At 45.8% G+C, this 14005-nt stretch overlaps 1 long non-coding RNA gene across 5 annotated transcripts in view; it reads right to left on the reverse strand.

The window, feature by feature from the left end:
• LOC139048090 (uncharacterized) overlaps positions 1-14005 on the reverse strand; it is a 99959-nt gene that overhangs the window by 78843 nt on the left and 7111 nt on the right. For 4 of the 5 annotated variants that reach the window (XR_011507482.1, XR_011507480.1, XR_011507481.1 and 1 more), the window contains exons 2-3: positions 13359-13496; positions 12784-12862 (exon numbers count right to left, since the gene is read on the reverse strand). This is a non-coding gene — a long non-coding RNA (uncharacterized lncRNA). Of the gene's footprint in view, positions 1-12062; positions 12863-13358; positions 13497-14005 lie in introns of those variants that run through there. The other variant, XR_011507478.1, reaches the window with a different exon arrangement.

Raw genomic sequence — 14005 nt, forward strand, 5'->3', positions numbered from 1 at the left:
TTGTGACCGGGGACCTTGTGAATGTTTCCCAGCCGACGGTCTCGCGGATCATCGAGCGCGTTTCTACTATGATCGCCAGAAGCTTATTCACTGCGCTTGTGAAGTTTCCTGCCGCTTCAGAAATGAGCGGTATGATGAAAGAATTTTATAAGTTAGGCGAGTTTCCCGGTGTCAGTGGATGCATTGACTGCACCCATGTGCCAATTAAGAGCCCTGGTGGTGACCACGCCGAGGTTTAGCGCAACCGGAAAGGATATTTTTCGATAAATGCTTAGGTGAGTGCCCATTTCAAATATACCAGAGGTGGTTTGATACCGAAACGCAAACAGAAGCGGTACAGAATGCCGCTGGTAGTACGACTGTAGATGTACCGTATATACTCGTGTAAGGGCCGCCCTCGTGTAAGGGCCGCACCCCAACTTTGAAAGCGGATATTTCGAAAAAAAAAAAACAAAAGTTCAAAATGTCCCGCCAGAAAAGTGTAGTTAGTTCATTTACAGCCAGATGGCGCTGCACGCTTTTCCGCTTTTATTCTACTTCCGCCGACGCGCCGACCACGCTGTTGACAGCGCGCCGCCATATTTGCCTTGTGCGGCCTCTTTGTTGGCATCGTTCCTAGCATCGTGTCGATACGTTGGCAGCGCGACTTCAGATCGGTGTCGTCGGTGTCACTTTGTTGGTTGTAGTGAACCCTGCAGAAGCCAGCGCACGTGACGGACGATGGGCCGGCATCTGAGATCATTCACTGCAGCATTTAAGCTGCAAGTGATTGACTATGCCGAGGAGCACGGGAAGCGGGAAGCTGGACGAAAGTACGACGTCGATGAGAAGCGCGTGCGTTACTGGATGAATCAGAAAGATGCCCTCGCCGCTACTAACAGGAGCCGAAAGGCGTTTCGCGGGAAAAAGTGCAAGTACCCGCAACTCGAAAGCGAGCTCGTCAACTACGTCGTCGACACACGAAGGGACGGCTACGCCGTATCGACTGACATGATACGCGTCAAAGCCCTCAGCATCGCTCGCCACATGGAAATACCCCCGGCACAATTCAAGGCAAGTCGGGGCTGGGCTACGCGGTTTATGAACCGTAACCAGCTTTCTATTCGGCGCCGAACGACGATTTGCCAAAAACTGCCGCGCGAGTACGAAGACCACGTCATTAAGTTTCATCGCTTCGTGAATGCTCTCAGGAGGGAGCATGAATACGACCTGTCCCAAATTGGGAATGCGGACCAGACACCTGTGTGGTTCGATGCACCGGAAAGCACCACAGTGGATTTAAAAGGTGCGAAAAGTGTGTCTGTGCGCACGACTGGTGCAGAACGCCAAAGGTGCACTGTGATGTTGTGCATCACGGCAGACGGCAGGAGGCTTCCGCCGTACGTCGTATTTAAAAGGAAGACTCTCCCAAAAGAGAAGTTCCCTCAGGGAATCGTCGTACGTGCGCAAGAGAAGGGCTGGATGTCCGAGGAACTGGTCGTTGACTGGATTAAGACCGTCTGGGCAAACAGACCTGGAGGGCTGTTACAACGGAAAGCCCTCCTTGTTTTGGACAGCTTTAGGGGCCACTTGACCGACCGCGTCAAGAACCGAGTTGCCGCAACTCGTACGGACTTGGCCGTCATTCCCGGTGGCCTGACGAGTGTGCTGCAGCCGCTCGACGTATGCGTCAACAGACCATTCAAAGTGGAATTTCGCCGATGTTACTCTGAATGGATGGCTGGAGGCGTCCACGAGAAGACCCCTACAGGACGGCTGAAGCGGGCGTCGCTCCAACAGGTGTGTGAATGGATTTTGAATGCGTGGCGTGCCATGTCAGTAGAAGTAGTTGCTAAAAGCTTCAAGGTAACGGGAATTTCGAACTCCATGAACGGCACCGAAGATGACCGTCTCTGGGAAGACGCGGACGCCGAGGCGAGCTCCTCCGAGAACGAGGACAGCGAAATGGAATCCGAATAAAAACATTTCTGGCATGTCATTTGTGACTCTTGCACTCTGCTACTGTTGCATAAACAGTACAGACCTTTGGCCTGTACTGCCTGTACTAAATCGGCCTGATTCGTGTAAGGGCCGCACCTAGCAAAATTTTCGAAGAAAAAGTGCGGCCCTTACACGAGTATATACGGTAACGAACGTAACACCAAGTAAACCACCCGAATCTTTTACGACGTGGTTTCACACCACCAGTGTACATCTGTGCAACGACAGTTGTCAGTGCTTCGAATTTGCTAACCCAAATCTGCAGCAACGTCTCGCCCCTCATTGAAATGCAACTGCCGTGACCGGCACTATGAACCCGCAATGTCTTCCTCAGCATCGCAGCATCGTAGTTCCGATGAAATCACAGCGCCGCCAGTATATAACCCTTTATGTTTTCACCCAATATAATCTCGATTGTGTGTATCTTTAGGGGCATAAAAATCGGTAGGTTATTAACCAGAATGTAATGAGAACAAGCACGCCTGAAAATTCGGCAAGAGTACATATAATTACTAAATAACTTAGTTGGAATACAATGCTGTTACACGGCGAAGATTGCGCCATGTAATTTGGTGAAGCATATGCTATAAAGAGCAAAAAGGTGACACGCGTTCCTTAATTATTCACGCTCGCATGCGCCGCAAGAGATCGCACGACGACTCGGCTCTTCGGATCACCCACAGCAGTATGACAAGCAGTTCGCAACATCTTAAATTTAGCACGTTATTAAGCTAATGTACTTACGCCGGGGCGATGCGGAAATTCATACCGGGCATGATCATGTAATCAAGATTCGACTGCATAATTATCACAAAGTTACACTATTACAAGAACAGAATTACTGGAGCACCCGCTTTTGTTTTACCACTCTGGTTTAAACAAGTGTACGTGCGCATTTTGCACAATCAATACGAGCGTTACTGTGGAGCTTTACAGTAACGCTGATATTTACTTAAGACTAAAAGTCAACCAGTCTGTCAGTTAAGAATGCGATGCCACCATAAAATGCTTACCTGTACAGAATTTTCTCTACGTGCAAGCATTTTGGATATCTACCGCCCTTATTAACTATAGTTGCTGTTTTGCAGGGAATCACGGGCCCTGACCTACAATTTTATGATACAGTGGCCAGCTGGCCAGGGTCCGCCCATGACAGCAGAATTGTTGACAGCAGCTGTGCCAGAGTTCTGTATGAGACCGTTGTCATCCCCGGAATTATTCTCAGAGATATGGGCTACGCCTGCAGGCCATACCTCATGACTACAGTCAAGGATCCTGACCAAGGCAGCCCAGAGTACAGGCAAGCTAGCTAATTTCTATGAAGCAGTGTTGCAGAATATCAGAATTATTTTCAAGAAAAAGTGTCCTGCTAAAATGGTTGAAAAGCTTCTTGCATGCAAAGCAACATATTTGAACATGCAAGACTAGACAAAAGCCAACACAGAATTGAAACACTTTATTTGCCCATTTTCAAGAATGATCTCGCGACTCATTTCAAGAGCTCATCATTGAAAGGCAAAATGTGTCAAACAAAGAAAGACAAAACACTGTTTGTATTACATCACGAGCAATTGATCACCTCCCTTTCTGTTAATGTTTTCATGGCAAAGAAAAAGAATGCAACCATTTCTTTCAGGTGCAAGTCACAAGCAAAAACGAGAAACAGCGTGAAACGTGTGTTTGGCATATGGAAGAGGAGGTTCCCGTGCCTTCAGATGAAGCTACAAATTGAAACGAACACTTCACTTAGTCATCCTTGCATGTGTGGCGCTTCACAATGTCAGCAGAATTCTGCGTGACCCATGCCCTCCCAATGTACAGCCTCACACTGCACCCAGTGTTTACCAGCCTGCACCAACGTTGCCAAATGGACAGCCACAGATGGCAATACAAGACTCCAGTGGCTTTAGAACCCGTTCACGTATTATTGCAGATTTCTCATGAATCCATATGAACTCCGCATTCACTTTATATTACTTTTTAAAAGAACAAAAATAGGCAGGTAGGTAGGATGAACTGGTGCATTCAGCGATACAGTAGATTCGTCTCCGGGCAAACTGTAGTGTTATGTTCTTGCATGCCTCCTCGTGGAACGTAAGTGGGGATGCGATCGTTGGCATTTGTGTGCTGCCCTGAAGCTGTCGGCAATCTATGCAGACGGTTTAAATGCGGGAATAGTTTGCCGGCTCTTGTAACACGTGTAGTGACCATCAGCATGGCATCCGCACGCTACTCGTGCCTGGAGCCGTAAAGGCGGCGAATTTGTCGGCTAAGTGAGACCGTCCGTTTCTCTCTGTCCGCGAGAAAAGGAGGAACGCAGCGTCCTGGAGTGCGCCGGCTTTCCAACACATGCATACTTTAAACTTGCCCTGCCTTATGTAGCTGCATGCAGGCTGTTTCACAACACACGTGCGAATAGAAAATTTGTGGTGCTTTGCGATGAAACCTGCATCAAGGGTGGGAGACAAACATGCACCTTCCATTCAGCGTGCTAACACAAAGGAGCTAGCAGTAAATCAAAATCCAGGTTTGGGCGAGTTCGTGTATTCATAAGGTCTCCCAAGACCAGTTACCATCCGTCCGTCTGCACCCGTCCCGTCTTCATGTGTTCGTTGCCCCAACCTTCTTGCGCTGCGTTTAGAAAGCCTGCTAGCAGCAAGTCATCCTCTCACTCATTCTGTGGCAATATACAGTAACTGCATAGGTCGAACTGCAGGGCTGGCTGTAGCACACATGCTGCACGCCTGTAAAATGTATCAAGCTAAACTGCACTTGGTAATTTGTTACTATTTCTTTGCCTGCGTTCGTGAATGCAAAAGTTTTTTTGGCAGATCAGCGATGCCATTGTAAACACACTTCACCTTTAATAGGTGTTCCTGGCATCACTGTATTCCAAGCACTGTTGTTCTCGAGTGCTTGAATTTATTTTGCTTTACAGCAGCCTCTCACTTAGCTGAAAACGAGAAGCAATAAAAGACATCATCGCAGCCGCTGCTGTTTGTGCAAGCGTAGGCTGCACAGAATGCCGGCATGATTTGCCCACCACTTCAATTAATGCTGAGCACGTTAACTACAGCACGCATGCAGAAACAAGCACGGTCAGGCATGGTCGCAGTGACTGCGAAGGAACGCAACACCAGTGTTGACGTCACTATGCCGTGGTTTCCTGTCTTCGTTGACATCGTCAGCGTCAGCAGCAGTGCGCGGTGATTGACGAGGGGGGGGGGGGGGGGCGACAGCGCAATTTTAGCTGACGAGTATGTCGCTCCTAAGTGAAAAATCCCCTCAAAAATTTTTACCTGCATGGTTTATAAGGTTCCCGCATCCGTATACGAGCATCTTATTGAATTCGTTAACTCTTCAGCTTCCATTTAGTATACACAGTTGGCAGTCATGAACAGATTATCTTCAACAACACAGTTTTGCTAGTTCTATGCCTTTTCAACAATCTGCATTAACCTACAGAAGCATCTACAGAAGCCTGCGAGCATTATTGCAGAATGTCGTACTATGACACACGCTCAGAAAAATGATTTGCCTCACGTGATATGTATTCGTGGTATCAATACAGCACCAAAATCGAGTGTCGACCAAAGCCCTTGTCGGATAGGTACATTGAAGTAAAGGAAACATCTCAATGTCGACAGTATTCTTGATCATTTTTTTTTTCCGATATGGTGCTGCACGATTGTTTTTCCTGGAAAAAGGTGTGCCATGGGCACTGTTTTTCTGCTGCGTTTCGTTGAAAAGAAGTGTTCGTGATTGGGTGATAACAGTCAAGCCGGATATAAAGATCCGTAACCGTAAGTCACCTCGTTGACATGGAAGGCATGTGATATGGTATTATGTAGTGGCATTGGAGCCACTGCAACATGAAGAAGGGTTGCGGCTTGGCAACAAGCTTACGAAGGTCCATGTGCAGTGGGAAAAGCAAAAAGTGAAGGTGCGCGAAGGTCCCCGAAGCCAAAAATATGTGTCTTCACGATTGTTGGCATAAACATCAGAATCAAGATGCCAGTCGCATATTTTTTAATTCATGCACTCACTGGAACAGAGAGAGCGGAGCTGACCAAGCACTGTATTGAGAAACTTGCATCAGTGCAGGCTGAAGTTGTCTCTCTTACATTTGACGGTGCGTCGTCGAACTTCACAATGGCTAAGTGTTTAGGTGCTCAGCTTCGACAGGACACTTATCAGTTCATCACAAGTTTTGCCAACCCAAGTGATAGCACTAAGAATGTTTACATTATCTTAGATGACTGCCCTGTGATTAAGCTCATCAGTAACTCGCTGGCAACCGTAAGTCACCTCGTTGACATGGAAGGCATGTGAAATGGTATTATGTAGTGGCATTGGAGCCACTGCAACATGAAGAAGGGTTGCGGCTTGGCAATAAGCTTACGAAGGTCCATGTGCAGTGGGAAAAGCAAAAAGTGAAGGTGCGCTATGCTGTACAACCATTGAGTGCCTCAGTTGCCGATGCTTTGGACTTCAGCGAACAGGTGCTCAAGCTGCCACAATTCAAGGGTGCCAGCGCAACATCAAAGTTCATCAGAACTTTCGATCACTTGCTCGACATCTTGAACTCCAGGAACCCACTAGCAAGGTTGTATAAACCACATCTTCAGAAGCAGAATGAAGCCTGCCGGAAGCAGTTTTTTTCTGGGACCCGAGCATACATAAAGGGACAGAGATCCGGCAGGGCATGCAATTACTGGCTTAGTTGGCTTTTTGATATGCATGGCAAGCACCAAAAGAATGTTTGAGGAGCTTGTTGGAAAGAATCAGCTGAAGTACTTGCCGACTTCTTCGGACGCATACGTGGAGGAGGCGGACATAACAACAATCCAACAGCCGCACAATCTACGGCTGCATACACGCGTCTGTTGGTTCAGATGGAATAACGTCTACCAGTTCTGGAAACTTCTCCCAAGATGTGGTCCTTATCTTGCATGCAACCACTACAGTAGCCATGGTAGATGCAAAAAGCATGCTCACTGACATGCGCAGGTCATCAATCCTACAGCCCGATGCCCACAATTATACACATCGCATTGACTGGCCCAGAAGCCTTTCTGCATTTTTCAATGCTGTGGTGCCATACATAGCAGGCTACATTGTTCGGAAAGCTCGTACAACATGTGAGCAGTGCATCACCGCCCTTCATTCAGATGAGCTGGCACCTTTAATTAAGCAAACGAGCCAAGGTGGATTTATTTCACCGTCACAAGATGTCATTGGCCAACGTTACTAGATAGGGTCAGTTTCAAAACTCAGCTCTGTTGCACAGAACCACCACCGGTTCGCGCTTTAGTGGCGCTGCCCTCAAATCTGGCTCCACCTGCCACGGCGGCGCGACCAGACGCAACTGCGACGAAGCTGCGCGTCACGACTCGTCATGGCCTTTCCGACTTCTGCGGTGGATGCGCACGGGCAGGTCTTGGTCGCTTGATGTTTGCGATTAGCAAGCGGTCACCATGCTCACATGTTGCGTGCTGGGCTGCACGAGCGGTTAACGGAACGACACGAGCAGCGTCACGGCATTACTTTTCTGCACCCAGCGACGACGCCTTGCATGTTGCATGGAATCAAGCCATCCCGCATGCTGACACGGAGTCATCAGCCAAGTCGAGAGTATGCCACCTCCACTTCCACGACCAGGATGTCCTGTGTTTTTCGGTGCCCGATTTGGTGTGCTGTTGGTTGTTTCGAAGCAAAGACTAATCCTGCCAACCTCGTGCGCAAAATGACAAGCTTCTTCGGCGTCCTTGCTGTACCCCCCCTTTGCGGTGTCACATGGCTTGGAACTGCTTCGCCCGACTTGGCTCCCTTGGCGGTCGAGCACGTGGACGTCATCGAGTGCTTGCCCAAGAACTGCGCTATCGCTACCATACGCGATTACGTTGGTGTGTCCCACTTCAAGCTACAGCGTGCCAGTCACCCCGATGCCCTGTCCTCTGATGAGCCAATCATCGACAACTCTCGGTCTGTGACGTCAGCAGCCGACGGTATAAATGTCCAGCGCGTAGATCGACTCTTCAGTGGGCTAGGCTGCAGCGGCACCGGCACGATGTTTAATCGCTGCTTGCTCTTCATGCAGGTATGTTACTATTCCGATACCGAGTGTATCCGATCTGATGATCGCTTTCTGCTGCTGCTCTCTTGCCCACAACGTCTTGTATACTGCTGTTCGCATGCATTGTATTGCGCAAGTTGTCTCCTCTTAAGCGGAGATGTGGAAATCAACCCTGGCCCGGGCCCTCAGTCTAAGTGTAGGCGTGCATCCGGTTCTGCTCCCGATGAGAATGACGATGCTCGCCCTTCCTTTGATAGCCATGATAAAAACGACCCTTCGGTATCCGATATGTTCTCTAAATTATTGGAGGGGCAGACTCAGTCGGCACGAGATGTTGTGGAAATTAAGTCATTTCAACAGTCAGTCGCGCGTCGCTTCGATGTTTTAGAGTCACGTGTTCATGCACTAGAATCCACTCCTATGTCCAAAGACTCTAGTTTACTGCGTGATTTACGTGCTGAAATAAATGCCTTGACTACTAAGGTAACGGACTTGGTCTTAAAAAATGATAGCCTTGAAAACCATTCTCGTAGAAACAATCTGATAATACATGGTATTTCTGAAGTAATGGATGAAAACGCTACCACCCTGATGACTGCAGTTTCATCTGTGTTTACTCAGCACCTGAATACTAGCTGCCCTCGTATTGAGCGCTGCCACAGGCTCGGTAGAGCACGCACTGGTTACATTCGTCCCATCATTCTTAAACTTTCTAACTTCAGCGACAAAACCGAGGTTCTTAGGAACGTTTCAAAACTCAAGGGCTCAAATTTCGTGATTAAAGAAGACTTCTCTTCTAGGGTTCGGTTAATTCGGAAAAAAATCTGGGATGCATCAGCCTCTTTTCGGGACAGCGGTTCTGTTGTGAAGTTGAGATACGATCATGCTTTTATTAACAAGGTTCGTTATAACTGGGATGACAGTTCAAACTCATTAGTAATGGCACCCGCTCAACGTGTTTCTTCTGAGTCTGGCCATTTGACTTCCGTGCCATCCACTTCTTGAATTCATCCTGGTCGTTTTGAGAACCTTGTTGTCTTGAATATAAACGCTCGTAGTATTGTTAAAAAATTTCCTGATTTATTGTCCCTTATATCTATTCATTCCCCCCATGTTATAGGCATCACAGAGACTTGGCTGCACAATGGTATCTATGAATCTGAGTTCACTCCACCCGGTTTTGTTGCCGTGCGCTTAGACAGAGTTAGCGGTACTGGTGGTGGCGTGGCACTGCTTATCCGGTCGGATATACGATTCTCAGTCTTGCCTGCTCCCCCAGAAACAGAATCCGTGTGGTGTAAAATTTACCTTCATAATCGGTGTATTGTGATTAGTGTTATATATCGTCCCCCCGGATCTACTCTTGATGTTCTTCATTTGTTTCAAACTTCATGAGCGAGATCAACATTGCGTCGTCGAGTTTTATCTGTATGGGTGACTTCAACGCCCCTGGCAACCACTGGCCGTCATTGTCTGCAGTCGGTCACGACACAGCTATTTGTAAAGAACTAATCAACATTTCCTTGTCGTTTGGTCTCACCCAGGTTGTTCCTAGTGCAACCAGATTAAATTCCGTCCTTGACTTAGTTTTTTTAAGCGCTAACCTAGCCGAACGTGACTTTTCTTGCGACGTAATTGATGGTATTTCAGACCATAAAGGAGTCTTAGTGTCACTCTCCTGTCCAATTTCTAAATCCCCCTACACGTTTACTAGTTTCCCTGATTTCACTCGTGCGGACGACAACTCCATTACTGATGCCTTATCTCATCATTTCGATACGTTTAGTGCACTTGCAGACAACCAGGACGTCAACTGCCTTGCTAATTACTTTGAGCGTCTTGTCCAATCATGTATCGAACGTTTTGTGCCCATTAAGACTAAGAAAAAAAATTCTAACATTCCTTGGATGACTCGCGATATCTTGCATTTGTCCCATCGCGTTCGAAGGTTAAGGCGTTCCAGAAGAGGCACTGATCCCACGGCATTGGATAGATATGTTAAGGCAAAGAAAGAACTGAATCTTATGTTGCAAAATGTCAAGGATTTCTTTTTTCGCGTTCGCCTGCACAATTTGTTAACTAACCCACGAAAATTTTGGTCTTCTATTTTGCCTCGCGATGCTTCATCCACTTCTTTCAGAATAGATAATGACGTCACCAATGACCCAGCGGTGATATCCGATGCATTCAACAAGTATTTCCAATCCGTGTTTGTTTGCGATAACAACTTTATCCCGACACTTACCACTACAGTTTCTTCTGAAGCAATCAGTGACGTTGAGATAAACTGCGAAGGCGTCCTCAACCTTATATTAAACCTGGACGTTAAGAAATGCACCGGTCCGGACGGGATACACAATGCGTTCCTTGTTCGTTATTCGTTGTGGTCATCAAAATATCTGTCCGTCATATTCAGAAAGTCCTTATCATCCTCTACTGTACCTTCTTCATGGAAGTTAGCCAAAGTGCTCCCTCTTTATAAATCTGGAGATAAGCAGTGCTTGTCGAATTACAGACCAATTTCACTGACGTCACAGTCATGCAAAATGTTGGAACACATCATTCATAAGCACATCACGCTCTTTCTGGAATCAAATAAGTTATTGTCTAACAAGTAACATGGGTTTAGGCGCGGTTTTAGCACGTTAACGCAGCTAGTTGAGTTCACGCATGACATTTCATTTAACCTTGACGTAGACAACCAGGTCGATGCAATTTTTATAGATTTCTCGAAGGCATTTGACACCGTTTTACATTCTAAACTTATTGCTAAACTTAATGCTGTACTGAATAACCCTCATTTGGTTAACTGGATTTTAAGCTTTCTCTCATTTCGCTCCCAGTTCGTCTCTTACAGTTCGACTGACTCCGCTACTGTTGATATGACATCAGGTGTGCCCCAAGGCTCCGTCCTTGGGCCACTTCTTTTTTATTATACATAAACGATTTGCCATTTCACTGCTCTTCTAACAACCGTCTCTATGCTGATGACTGCGTTTTATATGAAGTGATTAAATCTTCTAATGATCATTATCGCCTTGAAGAGTCGTTTTCTAGGTTTTGCGATTGGTGTAACACTTGGCAAATGAACATTAATTTCAATAAAACCGTTCTGATGTCTTTCTGCAACAAATCTTCCCCCTCCCTTTTCAGTTACTCGTCCAATGGCCGTACAATAGATAAGGTTTCTGAGTATAAGTATCTTGGTGTCATTTTTACGCATAACATGTCATGGTCCAAACACATTGACTACATATGCAGTAAAGCACTAAAAAAATTGGGTTACTTGAGGCGAACGCTAACCCGATCTCCTAAAGACACAAAGCTACTAATGTATAAATCTCTAATCCGCCCTGTTCTTGATTATGCATCTGTAGTTTGGAGTCTGCATAAGCAGTTAGAAATTAATAAACTAGAGGCTATACAGAAAAAAGCTGTGCGATTTATATGTCATCGTTACGATCGAGACTTTTCGCCCTCTTTAGCACTTTCTTCCTTGAACCTAAACACGCTCTCTTCTCGTCGCCGTGTCGACTCATTAAAATTCTTGCACTCCATTGTCAATTCTTCAGTTAGGCTCTCAAATGATAATTACATTAACTTCGCGCCGGGATCATCAACGAGAAGACATCATGACCTAAACTTAATACCCTACTACGCACGTACTAACATGTTCAAATTCAGATTCTTTCCCCGCTCAATCGAAGACTGGAATTCATTACCTGGATCCATTCGCTCATGCTCATCCCAAATTTTTGCAACCGCTATCCCAGATGCATAATCATGGGTATGGGCATAATCAGGCATGGGTATGCCTGGCAGCATTTGTATAACTTGTGTATTCTCTCACCAGTGCTCTTTTGTAAAAGTGTTCACTTGTATTTTTGTGTATTTTCCTTTTCATCTGTGCTCTTTAATAGTGTTCACTTGTGTTTACCGCTGTATACTCCAATGCATTTTCTGTACATTTTCTTAACCCACTCCTGCTATAGCGCAAATTGCGCTGCAGTATGTATAAATAAATAAATAAATAAAAAATAAATAAAAATGACATGCACGTACTTGACGGGAAAACAGTGGAAATGCCTCGTGGTAAGTGAACCCTCGTCAGTGAGGCTATTCCAAAAGTTTTTCCTAACCTTCCTGCATACATGACAAAGCCTCCAGCTAAGAAGCGCAAAGTATGATGCAGCACAAGCGGCAGAATTGAACATCGCAGCAACTTGCAGTGCAGCGGTGATCAGGACGTCAGTTTTTCAAGTTTTGAAGATACGCAATGCAGCCTGGTTATGCAATACGCAATGCAGCCTGGATATGCAATGCAGGCAAACTGGTTATTTTCGAGGGCAATTATGAGAACTACACTTTCAGTGAAATGCTTTAGGTACACATACTGATACTAGTGACTTGAGGGAGCTGTTTAATTATCCAGACTTAAAACTTTCAATGGCACCCTATGGGAATGGGGATATAAAAGGGGGTTGCATAAGGAACAGGAATGCACAAGAAAATAGGCAATCATCTAAACTTAGCATTTATCAGCTAGTATTTTTAAATTAGTCTGAACATGTACTTTAGTATCGTGGAACTCGAAACAGTCAATGTTGAGCTGTTTAGTTTTTGCCCATCACGTAACCAAAACATGCGACCTGATGTATGGTGCATCAGTCGTTAGTATGGTGCATATTGTATAGCCGTTCCACGGAAAGAGGAAAAGTCTCATGTACCCTTTTTTTTGTGCTTTGGAGGTTCATTCACTTTCTCGTACACCTCATTCGTCCAGTCAGTGGTCAGTGAAATTGAATCCTGTAAATGAAATAAAGAATATTTATTTCTGGTGTTTTTACATGCATGTTAAAAGACACACAGGTCAACTATAAGATATCATGCGGCTTTGGCAAGTACAAACAACAGTGACATGCTTCCATAGTTCACACCAGGCATGTAGCCAGGATTTTGTTTGGCTTGCAACTACTGAATGGCGGGGTGGAGGGGAAAATGCCAACAGTGGGAGAGGTGGTAAAGGACGTCCCAGCAAAACTGAAGATTTCTTGAGGGACGGGGCCACTCCAACCACTGGTTATGCTTCTGGTACACAGCCATAATGGTCTTTTCCTAAATCTATTCATTTACTATGAACAACCTGAGGGCCCTGAAAGGGGCATTGTATAAGGGAAAATAAGTTAAAAACAGCTATCACGAAATATCCTCTTTACACTGCTTGCACACAATATTTGAGTTGGGAGGCTGCTGAATACCTGCATGAGAGTGAAGTGTTTGCAAGTGCATCCATGTAACATACCTGGTCTTTTTATCCTCGAGTCTTCTAGTAGTATTCCATTCCGAACATGCAGACTGACCGTTTCCTTCACAACTCGAAATGGCACATTCCCCAGAGAGATATGACATCCGCCGTGGATTGTGGAGGAGACGACATTGGCTGAAAATAAACAATAAAAACAATTTAATGACGGCGCATAGTTTTATGCATGGCAGAAGGCAATATCGAATCTGGCTTTAGTTTCTGTTTATGGGCAGCAAAGAAACTTTAAGATCTGCATGCCTCTGGCTAGAAATTCTGGCTCTCCTCAGCCATAATAATAATAACTAATATTATTATTTACCCAGACTTTTTTGTGTGGTTTTAAGTAACAACTTGCAAGCAGCGCCAAAAATCCAACATGTTACAGTTTGGTTGGGCCTTGGGATTTTAATGTAACACGACAAAAAAGCTCGACACTGACAATTTAGCTTCTCATATACAGAGTTCAATATCAGGCCTATGCCTTGTAGCAGGACCACGGATGGCACACAAGGCTGTGTCACGACATGGAGTACAGCTATGGTGGCCTTTCTAGCCTCCATAGTACAGCCCCACCGAAATTTGTGTCTCGTGTTGCGCACGATTGCTTTCTCAGTATTAAAAGAAAGCACAGATGCATACAAAAC

This window comes from Dermacentor albipictus, chromosome 7 (genome assembly GCF_038994185.2).
Source record: "Dermacentor albipictus isolate Rhodes 1998 colony chromosome 7, USDA_Dalb.pri_finalv2, whole genome shotgun sequence".
In the NCBI taxonomy this organism is placed as follows: domain Eukaryota; kingdom Metazoa; phylum Arthropoda; class Arachnida; order Ixodida; family Ixodidae; genus Dermacentor; species Dermacentor albipictus.